Source organism: Mesocricetus auratus, unplaced genomic scaffold (genome assembly GCF_017639785.1).
Source record: "Mesocricetus auratus isolate SY011 unplaced genomic scaffold, BCM_Maur_2.0 Super-Scaffold_100006, whole genome shotgun sequence".
NCBI classification, from domain to species: domain Eukaryota; kingdom Metazoa; phylum Chordata; class Mammalia; order Rodentia; family Cricetidae; genus Mesocricetus; species Mesocricetus auratus.
This window is the reverse complement of record NW_024429190.1, coordinates 61516901-61537396: the sequence shown is the minus strand read 5'-3', so window position 1 is coordinate 61537396 and position 20496 is coordinate 61516901. Positions and strand designations below refer to the sequence as shown.

Sequence of the window (20496 nt, the reverse complement as noted above, 5' to 3'; positions counted from 1 at the left end):
ATTGATTGATTGATGAGGGATGTCCTTCTGCATATAGGTTTCTCTTATTGGTTGATGAATAAAACACTGTTTGGTCTATAACCAGTAGTTGCAGGAAATAGGCGGGGCTAGGAGATGAGGAGAATGCTGGGGAGAGAGGCAGGTCTCCTTTAAGCCAAGACCACATGGAAATTCATAGATTTATGTAAATGGGTTAATAATGAAGACAGAGCTAGCCAATTAAAAAGCCCTAGCCATTGGCCAACAGTTTAAATAATTAATATAGTATCTGTGTGTTTATTTGGGGCTGAGAAGGGAGATGAGACCTGGTGAGACAAGAAAAACTATAGCAACAACTGATAAACTTTTATACATGCCTAAGGTTTTGATGATTTCCCACTTACTTTGAACTCTCTTTTCATAGTTTAACTCCTTGAATAAGATAATGTAACCAGATGTCTTGGGTACATCTTTGCCAATATTTTTGTTAATTGATCATAATTTGATTTCTCAATGGAACAAAATGAATGATTCAATTTTATTTTAATTTGATTCAGAAAGTAATACTAGTGTGCAAAATTTGATATATGAACTACAGGAAAATATAAATGTAATGATGGCATTTTGAATTTGTATGCACAATACAGAAAAATACACTTATAGATTATGTCACAGTGAATGCTATACAATTAAATTATTGCAAGACAACTTCAACCTTTTACTCTAATATACATTCAAGATAAAAGGAAATCAAACACAAATATTCAAAATCCTTTTAGACATCTATTGACTGGCTATCTTTTAGTTTCTTTCTAACTAGATGTAGTTTTAGAATATATGTAATTTTGTTAACCTTGAAAACAATGTATTTTTTTATGAAGTAGGAAATAATCACCTCTTTGAAAGGTGTTCATTTTTCCATAGGGCTTTTACTTCAAGGTTTAATTTTTTTCTTTTTACTACATTATTTCTCCATAACGTTTTAAATCCCATATGACATTACAGAAGAACTGACACTCTCTCAACAAGCTATGACTAATTATCCAAAGAAGATTAAAACTTAATCCCTCTGAAATGTAAGCAAACTGTAACTGTTCTTTAATCTTTCCCTTTCATCTCTGAGAGTATTGAACACAGATGAGTTCTTTATGGCATGGTTTGTGCTTCTTTCCTTATATTTACCATTTCATGAATGTAGCAGTTTAATCTGTGGGTTTTGTGAGACTTTTATTTCCACAAGTCTACAGCTAACTGAGAGCCAGAGCCTCTCACTATTGCTTCTGATTTTTTGTCTTTCTTTAAGCTAGCCTGTTTTCCCTTAAGTTTCCCCCTTTAAAACACAAGGGCCTACTAATTTCTAAAAATAGAGTCTGACAAATTTCTTGCTCTAATATAAGTCAAATTATAATGCAAGGATGCTTCAAAAACAAAGTTCATTTGATTATACAGAGGTGGTTATTTTATTTGACTCTCTATTCAGAATTCATAGAATTAAAAATGGTTTGTTTTATGTATGAAATCTAAACTTTCCATATGTTCTCATAATTAGTTGCATCTCAAGATAATTGGACATTTTTCTTTTTCCTTCAAATTGATTGTTGGGGAACATTCAGAGATAAGAAGCATACATTGCATGCATCCTCAGTCATGTATATTGATACTTGCTGTTGGACATAAAGCCCAAAAGGTTACAGCCTTTTTTCCAATTTTGAAATTGGAAAATAGGAAAATATCCAGAGGAAATGGATTTGTTTCATTTCTAAATGGTGTTTGATAAAATTTTTAAGACTATTTATTTGTGACTCTCATGAAATGATGTTTGTAAGATGATAAATTTAGTTGAAATATGGCTTATTGCCTAGAAGATGTTATTTTTAGACCAAAATTCTCTTGTGTGTTCTAAGTACATGAAGACTGTATAGCTATGATATTACCTCGATCTCCTATTAAGAAACTGACACTAACTGCTTTTGAAATGATTTGTTGATCACTGAGGTGAATTTGTTCAGCAATGAATGCACATTGCATATTTAGCCTAAACTGTAAGATTTAAGACATAGGATGACATTGGGAGCATAGGCAGTAGTTTTATATGAAACATTGCATTTGCTATTTCTTTTTTCTCTACTTTCAAAATTTAAATCAGAATCAAGCTTATTTTACATGTCAATCCCAGTTCCCTCTCCCTCCCCTCCTCCCAGGTCCCCCACTAACCCCATATCCCATTCAGCTTCTGTTCCCCAGGGAGGGAGGGCCTAGGCCCTGCTCCAAAGGATATGACAGACTTTGAAGATCCCCCATGGAAGGCATTAGCTATTTCTTATTTTGCTTGAAAAACAACAGTAAAATTTTGTGTTTTGCAATTTTCTTCTGATTCCTTAACTATATCAGATTGCAAATGGTTCAGACATCACAGACATCTATTACAATGGTTTATTGGGATTCTGTTATACATCACTGCCAAGGTTCCTCCTGTGCACTTGAGATAAAAAGAGTAATCACCTTTGCACAAACATTTATTTTTATTTTAGTAGACACCCATGCTGGAGCATGAGGTTGTTGTAAAGCACTTGGAGCAAGAATGAGAAGAGTCGACTGCACTCTGCTTACAGTCTGACATCCCCCTTTTCTTGAACCAAATTTCTTCTCTCTTCTCAAAGTTTAGATTTTGGCCATATGTCAAGGAAGGAAAACCATATGAGTTACGTTCTATAGCCGAAGCCTTTACTCTTTCTACTGAAAAGTTATAATAGGGCATCAGTTATTTCTCATATATATTTGAAAATCTCCACTCCAAGATATACTTCATTATGTGTATATGTCATTTTTTCCTTCCATAAGAAATAATGGAGAAATTTCTGTGGCCTTCACACTTAATCTAATTGAATGAGTTACTCATAAACTATGGAATTAAAAAATCAACTATGCATCCATTACCATCTAAAGTGATTTGCTCATTATTAATGATGGAAGTTGTGAAAAAAAGAGTTATGTTAGTAGCTCCAACATATGAGTTACAGATTCTCTGACCTATAAATATGTTCTCTTTGTAATAATAAATAAATAATTAGTAATTTCAATAAATACTATATAAGAAATCTAAAAACCTTGGATTAAGATAACATTTTTGACACCTACTTATTCAAACATCAGCGTTTTTAGTAGTAAGTAGGAGTGACTTTTATAAGCAGCAATATCAATAAAGTCATTTTTATAATTTCTCTTAGGTTATGATAGATCAATTAGTGTTTTGACCTTTCCAAAGTAAGTAGGATTATATAGTTTCCAATTTCTTAGATTTTATGAAGAAAACTATGTAAACTATTTGAATATGGAACTATTTAATTCTGGATGGTGGTAAATAAACAAATATTTGTAATTTCACATACTATCAGTAATTTTTAAGAGTTCACTAAGAGAAAACTCGGTTGTTTATGAGCCAATAATAGATGTGATTTTATAAACCTATAATATATCCAGGCAAACATATTGATTTAATACTGAGAATTGTTATCCAATCTATTTTCACACAATTACATGTGGTTTGTTTTTGTTCAAAAGCTTTTAAAAATAATTAGAGAACATGTCATAATTTATTAATGACTGATAAATGAGATGAGGGCAAATTGGTGGTCAGAATACCAGGAGCACAGAAACAGCTAATTGACCACTGTGGGGAATCAATCATCCTAGGAAACTGAACCTAACAGGGTTATTGACTCAATTGCTCAGCAGCATTGAGTATCCCTCCTGCAATTTCTCACAGAACAAATATGTAAACATTACTGTATGTCTCAGGACATTGTATTGAATCAAACTTTTCATAGGAAAAACTCTGTGGTACTGAGAGAAGTAATCAATGACAGTGATTTGCATTAATGCTGTATTTGGAGAGAATTTAGAGATGTTTCAATATCACCTATGACAAAGCACAAACCAAAAAGCATTCCTTTTTCCCGCATGCCCATTGCCCTAAGTTCCATTTCTGTAAGACAGTAAGTGACTCGTTCCTATTTTTTTTCTTCAATCATTTATTTTATTTTATTTTCCAGTTTAAATTTAGATAAGAAAAGAGGTTGCTTCACAAGTCAGTTCCAGGTCCCTCTCCCTTTCCCTCCCCTCCTCCAGTGCCCTCCCCCCACCCCCCCGTTATCCCCTCATTCCCCCAGGGAGGGTGAGGCCCTCCATGGGGGTGTCCATAGTCTGTCATTTCATATAGGGCAGGGCCTAGACCCTTCCCCAAGAGTTTAGGGTGAGAGTGCACCTCACGTTGTTCTATGGGAGTCCAAAGTCCATGTGTATACTTGGGATGGGTACTGATCTGCTGCCCAAGGCTCAATAGATTACCTAGGCCTCCTCACTGACACCCAGATTCAGGGGGTCTTGATCAGTCCCATGCTGGATTCCCAGGCTGATGCCTGGGATTCAAGAGTTAACCTTTGTCTGGTCAGCTGTTTCTGGGGGTTAAACCAGCCCAGTCTTAATCCCTTTGATCATCATTCCTCCCTCTCCATTACTGGCTTTCTTGAGTTCAGCTCAGTACTTAACCAAGGGAGTCTGCTTCTTCTTCGATCAGCCACTAAATGAAGTTTCTGTTTCCCAGACTCCCTGGCCATAGGATTGTAGGCTGGCACTCCCCAGATCTATGTCTAAAATCCATATATGAGAGAGTACATGCCATGTTTCTCTTTTTGTGACTGGGTTACCTCACTCAGGATGGTTTCTTCTAGTGTAATCCATTTGCCTGCGAATCTCATGATTCCATTATTTTTTTCTGCTGAATAGTACTCCATTGTGTAGATGTACCACATTTTCTCTATCCACTCTTCGGGTGAGGGACATCTAGGTTGCTTCCAAGTTCTGGCTATTACAAATAAAGCTGCTATGAACATAGTGGAACAGACATCTTTGTTGTATGAATGGGCATCTTTTGGATATATGCCTAAGAGTGGAGTTGCTGGGTCTTGTGGTACGTTTATTCCCATTTTTCTGAGGAATCTCCATACTGATTTCCAAAGTGGCTGAACCAGTTGGCACTCCCACCAGCAATGGAGGAGTGTCCCCCTTTCACCGCATCCTCTCCAGCATAAATTGTCATTGGTGTTTTTGATTTTAGCCATTCTGACAGGAGTGAGATGGTATCTCAGAGTTGTTTTGATTTGCATTTCCCGGATGGCTAAGGATGTTGAGCACTTTCTCAAGTGCCTCTCAGCCATTTTAGACTCCTCTATTGAAAACTCTCTATTTAGTCCTGCAGCCCACTTTTTAAAAGGGTCTTTGGTATTTTGGAGACTTGCTTCTTGAGTTCTTTGTAAATTTTGGAGATCAACCCTCTGTCAGATGTGGGATTAGTGAATATTTTTTCCCATTCTGCGGGCTGCCTTTTTGTCTTGCTGACTGTGTCCTTTGCCTTACAGAAGCTTCTCAGTTTCAGTAGGTCCCATTTATTAATTGTTGATCTCACTGTCTGTGCTACTGGTGTTATATTCAGGAAGCTGTCTCCTGTACCAATTCGTTCAAGGGCACCACCCACTTTCTCTTCTAAGAGGTTCAGTGTGGCTGGATTTATGTTGAGGTCTTTGATCCATTTGGACTTAAGTTTTGTGCATGGCGATAAACATGGATCGATCCGCATTCTTCTACATGCCAGTCTCCAATTATGCCAGCACCATTTGTTGAAGATGCTTTCTTTATTCCATTGTATATTTTTAGCTTCTTTGTCAAAGATCAGATGTTCGTACATGTGTGGGTTAATACCCGGGTTTTCAATTCGATTCCATTGGTCTACCTGTCTATTTTTGTGCCAATACCAAGCTGTTTTCAGGACTATAGCTCTGTAATAGAGCTTGAGGTCAGGGATGGTAATGCCTCTGGACGTTGCCTTGTTGAACAGGGTTGTTTTGGCTATCCTGGGTCTTTTGCTTTTCCATACAAAATTGATTATTCTTCTTTCAAGGTCTGTGAAGAATTGTGCTGGGATTTTAATGGGGATTGCATTGAATCTGTAGATTGCTTTTGGCAGGATTGCCATTTTTATTACATTGATCCTACCTATCCAAGAGCATGGGAGATCTTTCCATTCTGAGGGCTTCTTTAATTTCTTTCTTTAAAGATTCAAAGTTCTTATGATACAGGTCTTTCACTTGTTTGGTTAGCGTTACCCCAAGGTATTTTATGTTGTTTGTGGCAATTGTAAAGGGTGATGTTTCTCTGATTTCTCTTTCAGCCCTTTTATCATCTGTATATAGTAGGGCTACTGATTTTCTTGAGTTGATCTTGTAGCCTGCCACTTTGCTGAAGGTGTTAATCAGCTGTAAGAGTTCCCTGGTAGAGTTCTTTGGGTCATTGATGTAAACTATCATATCGTCTGCAAACAGTGAAAGTTTGACCTCTTCCTTCCCAATTTGTATCCCCTTGATCCCTCTTTGTTGTCGTATGGCAATAGCTAGAACTTCAAGTACCATGTTGAAAAGGTATGGAGAGGGTGGACAGCCTTGTTTTGTTCCTGATTTTAGAGGATTTACGTTGAGTTTCTGTCCATTTAGTTTGATGTTGGCTGTTGGTTTATTGTATATAGCTTTTATTATGTTTAAGTATGTCCCTGTTATCCCAGATCTCTCCAAGACCTTTATCATGAAGGGGTGTTTGATTTTGTCAAAGGCTTTTTCAGCATCTAGTGAGATGATCATGTGATTTTTGTTTTTCAGCTTGTTTATATGGTGGATTACATTGATGGATTTTCGTATGTTGAACCATCCCTGCATCCCTGGGATGAAACCTACTTGATCGTGGTGAATGATTGTTTTGATGTGTTCTTGGATCCGATTTGCCAGTATTTTATTGAGTATTTTTTCATCAATGTTCATGAGGGATATTGGTCTGAAGTTCTCTTTCTTAGTTGTATCTTTGTGTGGCTTGGGGATCAAGGTTATTGAAGCCTCATAGAAAGAGTTTGGCAAAGACTCTTCTGCTTCTATTGTGTGGAACACTTTGAGAAGAATTGGTATTAGCTGTTCTTTGAATTTCTGGTAGAATTCTGCACTGAGGCCATCTGGACCTGGACTTTTTTTGGTTGGGAGACTTTTGATGACAGCTTCTATTTCCATAGGGGTTATAGGTCTATTTAAATTGCTTATCTGTTCTTGATTTAGTTTTGGCAAATGATAGCTGTCCAGGAAGTCATCCATTTCCTTTAAATTTTCGAATTTTGTGGAGTACAGGTTTTCAAAGTATGACCTAATGATTCTCTGGATTTCCTCAGAGTCTGTTGTTATGTCCCCCTTTTCATTTCTGATTTTGTTAATTTGTGTGTTCACTCTCTGCTGTTTGGTAAGTTTGGACAAAGATTTGTCTATCTTGTTGATTTTCTCAAATAACCATAGACATCGGTAGCAACGAAAATAGAGGAGGCTGGAGAAGTTCCTGCTAGGTCTGGAATTTCCATCATGTCTTCTGAAGGACACAAAGGCATGCATTTTCACAGGAATCTTAGATGCAGCTGCATGGTGAAAACTAATAGCATTTCCTTGGGCCAAAAGTTAGAACTTCAACAGCAGCAACAACAGCAAAACTACATTTCCTAAGAAATTGCCAAGAAACAGAGTAAAATGTTCCAAATGAATTTTGGCTAAAAGCTATATGGTTTCAGATTTGCATTCTGAATGTTATTGCATGAATCAAAAAATCAGATAAATATTTCCTGTAGTTTAGAAACTCAGTCTCAAACAACTGAGTTCTTATTAAGTCAAAGAACTGACTTCTGATGCAGTTGTCAGTATAAAATCACAGTGCAGTCCAGATTTCTTGCTTGCAAAATTCCTTTTGCTTATTCCTTTTTTTCCTATATCACAGAAAATAATTTCTATGCATTGGGTCTTTGGCATGCATGAAGTATATGCACATTTCTCTTTCTTGTGGCCACAATCATTAAGGAAGTTTGTGTGTGTGTGTGTGTGTGTGTGTGTGTGTGTGTGTGTGTGTTTGTTGGCACTAGCTATTATTTAGAGGCCTTTTGCATGTCTTATTTTTGTTGATGACTTGCTATCCTTCTCCTAATTAAAAATTTGGAACTCACCTGTCTTGGTTAGTCATTGTTCTTTGTCATTTTCATGGTGGTACACAGACAATTAGCACATGAATAAACACAAATGAAGCTCAAGAAAAAAAGTATATTAATACTCACACACCCTAAAATGAGGAGATGTACCTTTCCATGTGTTTATGCCCACAAGGCAATATATTAAACGAATAGAAAACTCACAGTCAGCATCTTTATTGAGATTTCTCGATAGAGACAATGGAGGAAGGACCAATAGTATAAGATTGGCTACTTGAATAATTCTCCAACTTTTGACCTCTAAGTCTCTAATCAACTATACCCTGAGTCTGGAATGAATGAGGTTGCGGGATATTGCTTCCTGAAATATAAAGCCCTGACAGATGGCTTACAGCTCTAAATTAGTGAGTTTGAATTTGAAGCCCATCACTTTTGGAGAAAAAAAAAAGGCTAATTCTAGAAGAAACAATGTTTAAGTATTTTGTGATCTTGAGTTACTAGTGTTTTTTTTATTATTACTATTATTATTGTGTGTGTGTGTGCATGCACATGTTTTTGTATTTTCTTTTTATAATTTTTATTTTTAAATTTAAATTAGAAACAAGGTTGCTTCACATGTTAATCCCAGGTCCCTCTCCCTTTCCCTTCCCTCCTCCCATGCCCATCCACCAACCCCCTGGCAAAGGCTAGCTATTGCATCCCAGACTGATGGCTGGAAATCTAGCATGGGACTGATCAAGACCGCCTGAATGTGGGTATTAGTGAGGATGCCTAGGCAATCTATTGGGCCTTGGGTAGTAGATCAGTATTTATCCCTGTCATACAAATGGACTTTGGGTGCCCATCCAACAATGAGAGATGCACTCTCACCCTGGACTCTTGAGGGAGGGTCTAGGCCCTGCCCTGGATGAAATGAGGTGGTGTTTTTGTATTTTCAAGTCGTGGCACCCAGGTGGATATCAATGGACGACGTTGTGTAGTCCATTTATGTGATTTCCAGTGACTGATCTCAGGTCACTAGGTTTGTCCTTTATGTCCCTATATCATCTGAAGAGTTTACCAGTTATCAGAAGTTTAAGATTTCCAATATAATATGAAAAATAAAAGTGCATTAATAATGCACTTCTTGTAAACCAATTTAAGTTGAAATGGAATTAATATAATCAATATTTTTTAAGATTATTGTAGAACATTTTTGCTTAATTTCTTTTGTTTGTCATTTTACAACTATATTGATTCCTCTTCTACCCTCGGGAAGAAAAAAAAAACAGAAGAAAACAGCTTAGGACAGGAGGACTTTCTGTGACTTGCTGATTCACAAGGTTTAGTCTAATAGCTGGTAGCTTGGAGAGGACTGAAGCATTTCACATCATCAACAAGGATCAATGGAAGAAATATTAGCTAATATTTTTCTAGCTCTCCTCCCTTTTACTCTTTCCCCAACCCATGCTATGGTGCTACCCACATTCATTGTAGTTCTGTCCCTCCCTCCCTCCCTCCCTGCCCCCCTCCCTCCCTCCGCCCCTCCCTCCTTCCCTACCTCACTCCCTTCCTTTCCCTTCCTCCCTACCTCCCTTCCCCTCCCTTTCTCCCTCCCTTCCTCTCTCTCCCTATCTATCTATCTATCTATCTATCTATCTATCTATCTATCTATCTCTATCTCTCCCCCTCTCTCTCTCTCTGTTGTTTCTCTCTTTAATAGTTCTTTCTAAAATGATTCCAAAAACACACCTTGAGGAGTGCATCTCCATTTCCTAGGTAATCCCAAACCCAATCAAATACATAATGAGATTAGTCATCACAACTTCCTCATTTTGCCCTAGCTTCCATCCTGACAGGAATAATATCAATACCTTGACAGGTTTGGAAACTTCCACATTAGGGAATCCTCTCCATTTTTTAAGTTATCATAATTTCCTTACTCTTCCATAGTGATCTCAAAACTAACCACTCCATAGTGGTCACATATTCCCATATTCACTAATATCTCTGACTTGCCTCCAAGCAGTCTTCTGTTATGGAATCAGTTTGTTACTCTGATATTAATGTAACTGGATGGTTTTACTTTCCAGAAGCAAATATGGACTTCTTTGGTTAAATTAATTCTTTTCCTTAGAAGATTTATACATCTGGCCAGCATTAGATTTTTCAGCTACTGTCTGTTTAGTTTCCACAGGTCCTTAAGCACTGGGTGCTTATTATTTCACTTGTTTGATACTTCACTTCTGATACTAAGTGATAGGTAAATTAGCTTACAGCTTTCTTGTTTTCCTGTGTCGTCAAGGAGCACTGTTGCTGTGTGCATGTGATAAAGCAGTGTGTCATGATAGAGCAAAGTTGGTTTGCCCATCTAAGCCAAAGAACAGTTGTACTGATGAAGGTGGGTAGGTAATAAGATATATCTTATAGTGGTGACTGACTAGGAACCCAACTACTCCACATATGCCTATAAGATTTAGTAACTGTTTAAGCTATAAATTCAGAATTATTTTAATATTTTGATGAAATATCAAATTCTTCATATCATATTCATTTATACAAATCCCACAAACATGTAACAATCTTTGATAAATGAGATTTTTTGAGAGACAGTTCATATTCAAATTATAAAATTATTGAAAATATTTTGAAATCAGAATATAATGGTTCATGGCACATTGGTATTGTAATTTCTAACCTTTCCCACATATTTTACTTATTTATTTTCAGTTTTCTGACTGTTATTTTGGGATCAGTGTTGTTGGTCAGTTATTATTTTATTGTTCTTGGAACACATCTGAGTAATTCAAACAAGCGTCAGTTTACATGAATATTTGTAGGAACACTGACACATATTGCTGAATAACTGTTTACACATCATGGTATCATAAATATTTCTAACATAGCATGAATTTGTTCTAACCTATTATACTTTTTCTAGCTTAATAGAATAAAATAGGTATGCACTTTTTGTATTTCTTTTCATTTTGGGGAAAATATACTAATTAATATACAAGCAAGTTTTAGACATTTGTTGCTTTATAAATTGCAGGTATGTACTATTTTTCCATTCACCTTAACAAAATCTTAGAACTTTATATAGGGAAGGTCCATCATTGAAAGAGGCCAGTTTCTTTCCTATCCTAGTAATTTTTTCATAACATGGAAAAATGCTCATTTTGTGTGTTTGTGGATTTATACTTCTGAATTCCATAGTGTTGTGTAAATGTTTATCACTATCATTAGCATCCCTTGAAGTTCTTGTTTCTATACTGTTTCTCTGTCATTCTGCTTGATTTGTAGCCACATCTTACTAGCTTAAATTTTATAACATTAAAATATTTATAGTGTCTAATCATGTAAATATATTGTAGGGATCTTAAAATCACAACTAGAATTCAAATATGTAATTTAAGTGTATTATGGCTATATGTGTGTGTGTGTCAGTGTGTGTTTCTATACAATTACATTTATAAAATAATTATAAACAAATTTGATCAAATTTCATTGTATAAATAGAATATATGAATACACATAAATATATATATAAAGAAAATACATAAAGTAGCTTATAGCTTTCAACAGAATAATATATAACATTAATGTTTGTGGCTACTAGTATAATAAATGATATTACTGATTTTCTTTTCTTACCAAACAAAATTGTTTTCTTAAAATTAAAAAAGCTGATCTAAAAGTACATCATTTATGCAACCCTCACATACTGTTTATTTCTTGCAATAGATTTTTGACAAAATGGAAGCTTTTTTCTCTCTTTTAAAAACTTTTTAAACAAACTTTTTTTTTACATACAAATCCCAGTTCCCTCTCTTGGCGTCCTCCCACTCCCTGTACCTTCTCCCCAGCCCACCCCCATTCAATCCTCAGAAAGGTTGAGGCCTTCCATGGGGAAATATCCGAGTCTGTCATTTCATTTTAGGCAGGTCCAAGGCCACCCCCCTCTGTATCTAGGCTGAGCAAGGTATTTCTCTATAGGGAAGGGACTCTAAAAAGCCAGTACATGTACTTGGGATAAATACTGGTTCCATTGCCAGTGGCCTCATAAACTGCACAATCCCACTGACTGTTACTCACATTTAGAGGGCCTCCTTTGGTCTTATGCAGGTTCCCCAACTATCAGAATGGAGTCAGTGAGTTCCCAGTTGCTCAGATAGGCTTTGCTCATGTTATTGTTTTTCCCTCTCTATGACTGGATTCCAGAAGTTCAGTCCAGTACTTGGCTGTAGATTTCTGCATCTGCTTCCATCAGCTACTGGATAAAGGGTCTATGACGGCAATTAAGGTAGTCATCAATCTGATTACAAGGGAGATAGACAAGATCTGAGTAAATAGGGAAATTGGAAGTGTGAGGGGAGGGGAAGGGTGATAAGAGAGTAGGAAGGGGAGAAGTTAGGGGGAGGAAAACATGAAGGATTTGGAAGGTTCAGTTGTGGGAAGGACTTAATAGAGAAGGCCATTATGGGGTTATCAAGAAACCTGGTGATAGGGAAATTTCCAGGAATACACAAGGATGACCAGAGCTAAGAATCTAAGTAACACTGGAGAGGGTACCTTAAAAGCTTTGACCATTTGGTCTGTTTGTTACAGAAGTTTGACTTCCCTGCAGTCATTGCTAGTCTCATCTCCCATTTCTTCTTCAAAAACTGTATTCATTTTCTCATCTACAAACAAAATTTTAAAACATAAAGAGGTTAATTCCCATATCAATACATACAAATACTTTTGAATTATTACATTTTCATGGTACAAGACACTATTTATATTTTATTTTTTATTGCTATATAAAAAGAGAATATTGCTTCCATGGTGTTTATCATCTCTATTTATTCAATTCTATAAATGAAAATGATCTACAGTACCTATCCTTCCCTTGAGTTTTGAATAGATGAGCTTAATAAGCAAGCAACAAACCAAAGTAAAACAATACATACATAAATAGTAGATAGATGATAGATAGATAGACAGACAGACAGATAGATAGGATGAGTGAATGTACAGATGTATGGACAGACAGATAATAGAATATCATCAAATCAGGTACTTGAAACTTTCAGGAGAAATTTCCTTTGGAAATCCGGTCATGATAGCCAACTGGAGTTCCCAGTAGAGAGAGCCCTAGGCTGAAGTCATTTCTCAATGAAGGCTTCTAAGTGGCAGAAGAAATACTAGCAGCAGGGAGAAATAAGATAAGAAAGCTGACCGCTCATATCATCAAGCAGAACACCAGTGGAGAAGCTGAAATTGCTGACCAATCTTTCCATGGTTGTGGTTTTCATGGTTAATTGTTCAGAGTCTTTTCCCCATTGTAAGTGTTTTTATTTGTTCATACACAAATAGCAACATCAATTGTAACTGATATAATTTCTAGCTTAGTGGTTCTCAACCTGTGGGTCGTGACCCCCTTGGGTTTGCACATCAGAAATTTGTGATCCATTAACAGTAGCAAAATTGTAGTTATGAAGTAGCAACAAAATAATTTTATAATAAGGATCAACACAACATGAGGAATTGTATTATAAAGTGCTGCAGCATTAGGAAGGTTGAGAATCACTATCTGTTTGTATTCTTGGGTTATTCTGTTATTGTCTTCCCTCGAAATCACAGATTAGGGCAGTACCCACACACCAGAAGACCGAGCTATTTTGAGACTAATATGGTTAGTTCTGAAAAAGTGGTAAGATGGCAACCCTGCTTCCAGAGCTGTCTTCTCGGTGAATTCAACATGTGACAATTTACCAATATAATATGCATAACATACTTTATGAGTCATTAATAAAATATTTAAAATTAAAAATACTTAAAAATACTCATATTTGCCTGTTCCTCTTTTTATTTTAAAGAAAACATCAGAGAAAAAGACATTCAATTATGTAAGTCAGTGATACAGAACAGCGAGGAAGCATAGGAATGTCATTATTCTGATGGATTCATAAATGGCATAACTTGGCATTCTAAAAGAAAGTACACGTTGTGTAGTGAACCAGTAAAATTTTTCATATTTACAACATTCTGAGGGTGCTTTCCTATAGTTAGTAATATTCGTGCTGTGTTTATCTCTATTACTCTGGATTAAATAAAAACTGGTAAGACAATTAAAAAAATTCTTCTTTAGAATTTGATTGGTCTGCTACTATTGGCATTGGTCAAAGTTGTATAGGTGGTGATGTTCTCCATTTTCTGTAAGCATCTATATAGCTTTCCATCCTATGGTTGAATGCCTAGTAATATCATGTCAAGGCCTTCCATAATTTCAGAAAATATTCATGAAAAGAAGAAAGCACATCTAATTTAATTGCCTTATTAGAATTGGTCTTAAATATACATGCATATATATTGTGTATATATGAATTAAAGTTATTCTATTATATTCTGATTCTGGAAGAAACATCTTTCTTGGGAAAATATCAGATATTACCTGCAGGATTGGTCTTGGAAGGCACATAGAGGAAGCTGAGATTTGTTTTCAGTTAACTTGAAGATTGTGGTCCAGGAACTAAGAAGGAAGAGAAAAGACAATTCAATAGCTATGCTATTTTGTAAGATACATAGCTAAACCATTCAAGTAACTGGCATAGAAATAAGAAAGTACATAGGAAACTTTGATAACACTAACCTTACAATTAACTGAAACCTCTACAGATGCATATTAAGGAAATCTTGTTTGAATAATTAAAAGATGTGATAGCATTTGGAATTATCTAGCAATGTCACACTTCATTTGTAGACAATGTAAATTAATATTGTAAACAAATTGCAGGAGATTATTTGAAGTACCTACAAGGAGACAATTTGTTCATAAGCATTTCCATGCACTTTAGAAGATTTTATTAACATTCAGATAATTAATGGGCTAATTATAAATCATCCCCTTTCATTCCTTAAATAAGTTTACCCAAGACCATTATAAGACAAACACATAATTCAATAAAAGTATTTATTGGATAAGTATTGCATCAAAATTACTTAACATGGACAGAATCTAGAAGCTTTTAATTGCTATAGAAATACTACTGATATTTTTGTCTTATAAACAAGGTTCCTCATTTTTTGTGTTAAGATAAGATTTGGTCATTGGCTTTTGTTGTTTAATATTATTTGTTTTCTTTTCTAAAATAATTTCTACTCCTTATAAAATATAGCTATGATTGGAAACAGCATATTATGTGTGAGAAGAAAACTGTTTTGCCATAATTTTTGTATTGTAAAAGTGAACAACAGATTTTTAGTGAATGTTTTCCTGTAGTGATGACTGCTCTACCACTAAGGCAAAAGTTTACAAGATAATTTATGGTATTCATTGCTGTTTGAATATATTTGTTAGTTTTATTGTTGACCCTTCTTTGTAGAATCCATGGAGGATTCCACTCTATTTTAGTGCTTTTGGTTCATTAGAATGATTAAATGAAACACCTGGGGTGACTCATCATTTATATATAGCTTTTCAGAATAGAAATAAAGGAATTGAAGTGTAGTTTGAGGTCCTCAAATACTTTATTTTCTTTTTTTATTTAGCTTTCATGTAGTTTGCATTATCATTCCAGGTAGAAATAATTGTTTTCAATGTAATAATTTTTGTGTTTTTTGATTCCCTATTTAAAATGACTTGCCTATAATTTCTTTTTGCCACAGTTTATGCAATATAATCTCTATCTTGTACACATTTAAGTAGTATTATGGAACTTATATTGCTGAGTTTGCTTAAGGAATCCCTCTATACTGTTTAGTTTTTGTACAAGCTGGGAGGAGGGAATGTAGATTGAACTATTGCCTTTATCACGTTGGCTTCTGGGCTTTTGTGGGGCATTTTATTGAGTGATGATTGATATGGGAAGATTCAGTTTATGTTGGTGCCAGGCCTAGAGTGTTACTATTTGGTTGTGTGGGAAAACAAGCTAAACAAGCCATGAGGTGACAATCAGCAAAGAGTGTTCCTCTATGGTCTCTGCTTCAGTTCCTACCTCCAAATTCCTCCTGCCTTTAGTTCCTGTCATGACTTCCCTTAATATAAACTATAGTCAGAAATAAACCCTTTCCTCATTTACATTACTTTTGATGGATGCATCATCACAGCAACAGAAGAAAACTAGGTCATATTTTTTAAAGCCTTATGCTACAGGCCACACTGTGCAAATTTGCTTTGGTGTTCTGTATAATTTCTTTTAAACAGTGCTCAACAAGAAGAGAATTCCATAGCAGAAGTTTTCATGAACTTTCTTAAATTTGCAGAGTAGCTCAAGGAAATCAGAATGTGGGGAAGAATGTGGTGCAAAGAAGTGAATAACAAAGGAAATTTGCATCCAGTCCAGTGGTGATTAAAGTGGCAAATACCAGTGACCTCTTACTGTCATAACAAGTTCAAAGGCCCATCTTTGAAATGGATTGTCAGCTATATGCTGTAAATTGCAATAGCAATGCAGACATAGTGAATGCAAACGACTGTTTTTAATCCAACATGTAGAATCACAGTACCAAAGCTGCCAGGCACTCCTGGTCTCCAGCTATAGAGACTTCCTGGTTTATTATCCCATGCCAATGAAAATTTAAGATGTGAACTCTACTGAGACTAAGCAAAGTGTCATCTATCTAATAAATGCACTACACCTCTCTGTTTGCTCCAGTATGGAGTACTGTTTTTCTCTGTGGATTCACTATCAAAGAATAAATGACTTAGCCTTTTTATTTTAATAGTAAATTAAAAACAGTTTCTGTCCCAATATTTATTTTCTGAACTTGGCTCCTTTGCTGTTTTTGTTTTCTATCTGGTGGCATCTAATTGTTCTTGTTATGTGATTCTTATGATCCCTTATTTGACAATTTAAGTTGTCACTCCTTCGTAGCTTCTAGTCTTTTTTTCTGATCTAGGATCTCGATGATCACTTCCCTTGAGGTATAAATAACCACATGCTTCTATAGAAATGAGATTATCTTGCTCACAATGGAACAGGTGCACAAGATTCTCTCTCTCTCTCTCTCTCTCTCTCTGTCTCTCTCTCTCTCTCACCTGTCACAAATACATGTGTCAGAAATACTATTATCAAATTCAAATCTTTAGAAGGGCAAATAGAAATATTTAATTAAAACAAAACTATTTTTAATTGAAAGCCTGAAATAGCTAAATGATTTGAATCATAGATAGGCATCATCTTGCAATAGCTGCCAGTAGTTACTTGGAGAGTTCCAAGTGCTTAGAGCTGCCAAGAATGCAGATGTCCCTATGCCCAACCATAGCTCCCAGAAATTTTATTGACTGCTATTTGTAGTACATTTGACTTTCAATTTCTAAATTATCTTGAAGGCTTGAATTTAAACGTCCCTTTACTGGACTACGTGCTATTGTGTCCTTGTGATAAACTCCTATGAATTTATTTTAAATGACTTTTATGGAGTTATTTATCTGCTTCAAGTATGCATAGAAACAAAACCTCATTTTTAATTACATTTGAATACAAGAAGCCTTTCATCACTAAATCCTTAGAAAATATATTTTGTGGAAATTTTAAAAATCACACTGAAAATTCTCTATATGTATTGGCATGTAGTTAAATGCTCACTTATATTATAAAAGCAGACTATGCAATATGGCAATGGTATGTGAATTATGAAAATAATTACTCTTTGATCAAAAGGCCTATCTTTTTACATTGATTATGTTATTGCTAAAATAATGAATCGGTGGGGGCAGGGAAGGAGGGGAAAGAGAGGGAACTGGGATTGACACGTAAAAGAAACTTGTTTCTAATTTAAATTAAAAAATGTAAAAAAATAATTATATCTACTTAGCCCTAATAGAGTTCCAATGGATCAAAGTAATATTTCCATATCCTCTCACAAGTCAAAGACAGTTGGTAAATTACCTAGAGCAATGATTAAAAAAAAACTTGTGTATATGTTTTATTTGACTTTATTTTATTAAATGTATCGAAAACAAAGTAAAATTGTAGTAACGGGTGAAAGAAATTTATTTTTCATGAATAAATTATATTATTATAGTAAATTTCACGGGAGTAGAAGAGAGAGAAAGAGAGAGAGAGAGAGAGAGGAGAAAAGAGAGGCATTCATTCTAATAAATAAGATTATAATAATTTCTAACTTTAAACCCAAGAACTGAATAAAATATTTCTATTATTGTTACAGTCCTGACTTTGATTTCTTGTTATTAAAACTCTAATTATTGATAGATGATGTCTAATAACAGTTGGTTGTTATAGCATACTTAAGAACAATTCTAAGTCTCTTTATAAACCTTTATCATGGAAATAGTTTACATGAGGGGAAATGACATCAGCGTTTATCTACTAAACTCAACTGAATACTTTTGCCTGGGTTGGTTTTATTTGTTGAGTTGTATTGCATAAATACAATTAATGCATAAGTAAATATGGCAATGGTATTTTTAACAGCAATTATAGGAATATGTTGTTACTGAATTTAAATTTTGAATATAAAGGCAACAAAATCTAAAAATTGTCTCCATCTCATGAAACCAACACTCAAAAAACAGGGCCAAAACGATATTGTTTCAGTTTGTAGTATCTAAGTCTCCACCACTCTCTCCTAGCATTAGCAGCATCAAAAAGTAAAAAAAAAAAGCACACTCAAGCAAAGGTGACAGCTTTTAGTAAAGCAGGACTAGACATGAGGCTGATAGGCTGGCCTGGGCCATGGAGCAATGTTCTTGTACTTGTAATCTAAGTGCTGAGACAAGCCAAGAACACTAGGAAAGTTACAAAGTTACATGTAACATGAATTAATAAAAGATCCAGAGACTGATACTGGTGTTCAAACTTCAAGCTGAGTATCAGAAAGCAAAGCAGCTGGCCACTAGCTTCTTCCCTCAACCTCAGGCTGAATGGCTGATCCTATCTCCACAAGCCCTCATCAAGCCTGAAATGTAACCTCTGCTCAGTGTGGCTGGAGAATGAATGCCTTTCTAAGATCTTGCTTATGTTTTATATACTTCCCTAATGTTGAGATTATAGGTGTGAGCTATAATTCTCTTTTAAACTGATTCATTCTTGTGTAGATCTGTCTATCTCTTAATCCTGACTCCTGGGATTAAAGGTGTGTCCCACCACCTCCTAGTTTCTTACTGCTGAGATTAAAGGTGTGTGCCGAGTTTCTAAGGCTTGTGGATGACTTTGCTTTTTTGAATCCTCAGTCCAGCTTCAATAAATAATAAGTAATATATCACTATAGTCACATGCATAAGATTTTAACCATTGCCCTATCTGGAAGACTATGTGCTAAGCAGGAACAGGAGCAGTGGACCCATTGACAGAATCTGAAATTTGTGTCTGCCATGATCTACTATGTTTCTAGGTAACTATGATTTGAATTAATTTTATAAAAATATACAATTATGGATATTTGCATTTAAAGAAATGTTACAGTATCAGTTTACTTATCAAGTGATAATCAAATACTCAGACACTTATGAATACTTGGAATTAAAGTATGATGATGCTTTGAGAGGAAAAGGATGGAGAGGGAGAAATAAATTAAACATATGGACCGGTATATTCTTGTCGGAAAAGTTCATTGGTATTGTTTTTAGTCATGCTTATCTGTCTTTATAGGCACTTGGAAATATATTAGAGAACCCTTTATTTTCCTTTCTAAATTTCATATAAAATGCAGTAGACACATTTCAAGTAAGATTCAAAATAGAATGATTTCAGTCGTAAGCCTGGACCTGACTCTGTATGACATCATAATGGAATTCCATTACAGTTCTCCAGAAATTACTATAAATGCTGTTCATAAAAATAAATGGAAGTGAGTGTATTGAAGCACTAAATCACTTCTTTGCTGAATTCTGCCACAAGTTTACATGGTTTCTACCAATAAAATGCATTTCATTAAACAATTTACTTCATATTTTTGGACATTTACTATCAGTATTTTGAAAATCAAAAGTAATTTCCAGTGTTGTAATATTCCCAGAAATGTATGCATTATATACAATTTACTTTTATATAACTATAATCTGAAATTATACACTTATGAGTGAATTTTCAACATCCAAATATGCAAATTAAAATTGACGTTCTTCCAAAAGATATTATAGAGTCACCTAACATGACATTTTCAATAGTCTATGCTAACTAATTTCATTAACATTAAGTATCAGTGGGTTTGAAAGAGTAAGAGCTTGTTTTCACTCTAAACTTGAGGCTACCTACAAAACCTGCCATTAAATAACTACCTGCATCTTCGAGATATAACTTTGAGGGAATTCATTAAAAAAGAAAGATTTAATTTTACATATCTTTATTTCCATGTTATATTTAATTGAGATCAATTCAAATTTATTGCCTCATTGTGTTTCCTACTGAATAATAATTTTAAGGAAAGGAAAAATAGGTACTTTGAACTACTCTTTATTTTGTAATCTGAGAGATTTCTTAAGTTAAAGGGCACTGTGAGAAAAACATTGATTGTACATGTGGAGGAATTTATGT

General features: G+C 35.0%; 1 protein-coding gene across 7 annotated transcripts in view; it reads left to right on the top strand.

The window, feature by feature from the left end:
- Nucleotides 1-20496, top strand: part of Epha5 (EPH receptor A5) — a 325855-nt gene that overhangs the window by 246990 nt on the left and 58369 nt on the right. The gene's annotated exons all lie outside the window — the stretch shown is intronic.